General features: G+C 42.9%; 2 non-coding genes and 1 pseudogene across 2 annotated transcripts; all 3 read right to left on the reverse strand.

Annotated features, from left to right (window-relative positions):
- Window positions 1-834: 834 nt before the first annotated feature.
- On the reverse strand, window positions 835-953 carry LOC136743096 (5S ribosomal RNA). The gene has a single exon (XR_010815211.1). It is a non-coding gene; the product is annotated as a 5S ribosomal RNA (ribosomal RNA).
- A 1,055-nt stretch (window positions 954-2,008) lies between these two features.
- LOC136743052 (5S ribosomal RNA) lies at window positions 2,009-2,127 on the reverse strand. Its single transcript, XR_010815168.1, has one exon. It is a non-coding gene; the product is annotated as a 5S ribosomal RNA (ribosomal RNA).
- A 1,055-nt stretch (window positions 2,128-3,182) lies between these two features.
- LOC136743338 (uncharacterized) lies at window positions 3,183-3,311 on the reverse strand (annotated as a pseudogene).
- Window positions 3,312-4,315: the final 1,004 nt, after the last annotated feature.

Below are 4,315 nucleotides of genomic sequence, written 5' to 3' on the forward strand. Positions count from 1 at the left end.
AAACAGCTGTAATTGAGTGCCTGACACGCCAGTCAAGCGCAATCTTGAGAAGGTGTGCATTTCAGTAAGGATTTCAATTGACATGCAGTATGAAACTGAAAGGAGGTTGCATCACTATGATGCATAACATTGCATGTATTGTATTTTCAAGTGTGTGCATTCATCCTGTTGTCATTTTGTTTTGAAAGCAGAAGAATCATTCAACAGGTTGCTGAGACAAATGTAAACCAGTAAAACATATGAAGAGAAACAAACCTTGAATATAAGTTCAGTTGTTTAAACATTTGACAAACTATGGTGAGGGGGTAAGAAAACACACAAATCCAGCAGCTCCTGTATTTCAATACACCAGAACCCAATATTATTGGCGAGTCGGGTAGTCCATCTTCACAGTTCGAGGGCAGGCATCATTTCAGTAATTTCATCCCGTTGCATTCACATCCGTGCCTTGAATGAGATTGAATGTGATCTTTGCTCTCAAGTATGTTCCCAAGTTTTACACTTTCGTGCTTTGCATGAATGGGAATGGAACCGTGTGTGTTGAATGAGGCTCCTTGTGAGCACTGAACTTTGTCCGGTGGAGTTCCTTTTTGTGTTGCTGTAATTGTGTCATTTCTCGATGAGAAAGATTAGGCAACATTTAGTCACTTCTAGCCATGATGCTCAATTTATTTACGAATGTACCCTAGTTACTAGGGACCGTTTACGTTGGAGAACAAGATCTATTGTATGCCTGTGTATTTGGGGAAGTCAAATCTGAAATAATGATGAAATTGCGTGTATCCAAAGTTAAAACTCGTGATTTGTCGCCCTCTGGTGTGTAAAAGATGCAAAAGCTTACAGCACCTGGTATTCCCAGGCAGTCTCCCATCCAAGTACTGACCAGGCCCGAGCCTGCTTAGCTTCCGAGATCGGACGAGATCGGGCGTTTTCAGGCTAGTATGGCCGTAAGCCAGGGAGGCTGTCCCTGACGCTCTACTTAAAGGGAAGGCAATATCCGTTTCTGCCGCTCATACTTGCAGTTGAACTGTCTCTCTACTCTAAAGTCCGGGACACACCAGCGCGCCGCAGACAGTCCCTGCTAACACGAAACGTTGTGGCAACGTTGTGCGTTAGCTGGGGTGCCACACCAGACCGGAACTATATTTTACAAAACGAACACATTGTCTTGATAATACAGCTGTAATTGAGTGCCTGACACGCCAGTCAAGCGCAATCTTGAGAAGGTGTGCATTTCAGTAAGGATTTCAATTGACATGCAGTATGAAACTGAAAGGAGGTTGCATCACTATGATGCATAACATTGCATGTATTGTATTTTCAAGTGTGTGCATTCATCCTGTTGTCATTTTGTTTTGAAAGCAGAAGAATCATTCAACAGGTTGCTGAGACAAATGTAAACCAGTAAAACATATGAAGAGAAACAAACCTTGAATATAAGTTCAGTTGTTTAAACATTTGACAAACTATGGTGAGGGGGTAAGAAAACACACAAATCCAGCAGCTCCTGTATTTCAATACACCAGAACCCAATATTATTGGCGAGTCGGGTAGTCCATCATCACAGTTCGAGGGCAGGCATCATTTCAGTAATTTCATCCCGTTGCATTCACATCCGTGCCTTGAATGAGATTGAATGTGATCTTTGCTCTCAAGTATGTTCCCAAGTTTTACACTTTCGTGCTTTGCATGAATGGGAATGGAACCGTGTGTGTTGAATGAGGCTCCTTGTGAGCACTGAACTTTGTCCGGTGGAGTTCCTTTTTGTGTTGCTGTAATTGTGTCATTTCTCGATGAGAAAGATTAGGCAACATTTAGTCACTTCTAGCCATGATGCTCAATTTATTTACGAATGTACCCTAGTTACTACGGACCGTTTACGTTGGAGAACAAGATCTATTGTATGCCTGTGTATTTGGGGAAGTCAAATCTGAAATAATGATGAAATTGCGTGTATCCAAAGTTAAAACTCGTGATTTGTCGCCCTCTGGTGTGTAAAAGATGCAAAAGCTTACAGCACCTGGTATTCCCAGGCGGTCTCCCATCCAAGTACTGACCAGGCCCGAGCCTGCTTAGCTTCCGAGATCGGACGAGATCGGGCGTATTCAGGCTAGTATGGCCGTAAGCCAGAGAGGCTGTCCCTGACGCTCTACTTAAAGGGAAGGCAATATCCGTTTCTGCCGCTCATACTTGCAGTTGAACTGTCTCTCTACTCTAAAGTCCGGGACACACCAGCGCGCCGCAGACAGTCCCTGCTAACACGAAACGTTGTGGCAACGTTGTGCGTTAGCTGGGGTGCCACACCAGACCGGAACTATATATTACAAAACGAACACATTGTCTTGATAAAACAGCTGTAATTGAGTGCCTGACACGCCAGTCAAGCGCAATCTTGAGAAGGTGTGCATTTCAGTAAGGATTTCAATTGACATGCAGTATGAAACTGAAAGGAGGTTGCATCACTATGATGCATAACATTGCATGTATTGTATTTTCAAGTGTGTGCATTCATCCTGTTGTCATTTTGTTTTGAAAGCAGAAGAATCATTCAACAGGTTGCTGAGACAAATGTAAACCAGTAAAACATATGAAGAGAAACAAACCTTGAATATAAGTTCAGTTGTTTAAACATTTGACAAACTATGGTGAGGGGGTAAGAAAACACACAAATCCAGCAGCTCCTGTATTTCAATACACCAGAACCCAATATTATTGGCGAGTCGGGTAGTCCATCATCACAGTTCGAGGGCAGGCATCATTTCAGTAATTTCATCCCGTTGCATTCACATCCGTGCCTTGAATGAGATTGAATGTGATCTTTGCTCTCAAGTATGTTCCCAAGTTTTACACTTTCGTGCTTTGCATGAATGGGAATGGAACCGTGTGTGTTGAATGAGGCTCCTTGTGAGCACTGAACTTTGTCCGGTGGAGTTCCTTTTTGTGTTGCTGTAATTGTGTCATTTCTCGATGAGAAAGATTAGGCAACATTTAGTCACTTCTAGCCATGATGCTCAATTTATTTATGAATGTACCCTAGTTACTAGGGACCGTTTACGTTGGAGAACAAGATCTATTGTATGCCTGTGTATTTGGGGAAGTCAAATCTGAAATAATGATGAAATTGCGTGTATCCAAAGTTAAAACTCGTGATTTGTCGCCCTCTGGTGTGTAAAAGATGCAAAAGCTTGCAGCTCCTGGTATTCCCAGGCGGTCTCCCATCCAAGTACTGACCAGGCCCGAGCCTGCTTAGCTTCCGAGATCGGACGAGATCGGACGAGATCGGGCGTATTCAGGCTAGTATGGCCGTAAGCCAGGGAGGCTGTCCCTGACGCTCTACTTAAAGGGAAGGCAATATCCGTTTCTGCCGTTCATACTTACAGTTGAACTGTCTCTCTACTCTAAAGCCCGGGACACACCAGCGCGCCGCAGACAGTCCCTGCTAACACGCCACGTTGTGGCAACATTGTGGCAACGTTGTGCGTTAGCTGGGGTGCCACACCAGACCGGAAATATATTTTACAAAACGAACACATTCTCTTGATAAAACAGCTGTAATTGAGTGCCTGACACGCCAGTCAAGCGCAATCTTGAGAAGGTGTGCATTTCAGTAAGGATTTCAATTGACATGCAGTATGAAACTGAAAGGAGGTTGCATCACTATGATGCATAACATTGCATGTATTGTATTTTCAAGTGTGTGCATTCATCCTGTTGTCATTTTGTTTTGAAAGCAGAAGAATCATTCAACAGGTTGCTGAGACAAATGTAAACCAGTAAAACAAATGAAGAGAAACAAACCTTGAATATAAGTTCAGTTGTTTAAACATTTGACAAACTATGGTGAGGGGGTAAGAAAACACACAAATCCAGCAGCTCCTGTATTTCAATACACCAGAACCCAATATTATTAGCGAGTCGGGTAGTCCATCATCACAGTTCGAGGGCAGGCATCATTTCAGTAATTTCATCCCGTTGCATTCACATCCGTGCCTTGAATGAGATTGAATGTGATCTTTGCTCTCAAGTATTTTCCCAAGTTTTACACTTTCGTGCTTTGCATGAATGGGAATGGAACCGTGTGTGTTGAATGAGGCTCCTTGTGAGCACTGAACTTTGTCCGGTGGAGTTCCTTTTTGTGTTGCTGTAATTGTGTCATTTCTCGATGAGAAAGATTAGGCAACATTTAGTCACTTCTAGCCATGTTGCTCAATTTATTTACGAATGTACACTAGTTACTAGGGACCGTTTACGTTGGAGAACAAGATCTATTCTATGCCTGTGTATTTGGGGAAGTCAAATCTGAAATAATGATGAA

This window comes from Amia ocellicauda, unplaced genomic scaffold, assembly GCF_036373705.1.
Source record: "Amia ocellicauda isolate fAmiCal2 unplaced genomic scaffold, fAmiCal2.hap1 HAP1_SCAFFOLD_77, whole genome shotgun sequence".
In the NCBI taxonomy this organism is placed as follows: Eukaryota; Metazoa; Chordata; class Actinopteri; order Amiiformes; family Amiidae; genus Amia; species Amia ocellicauda.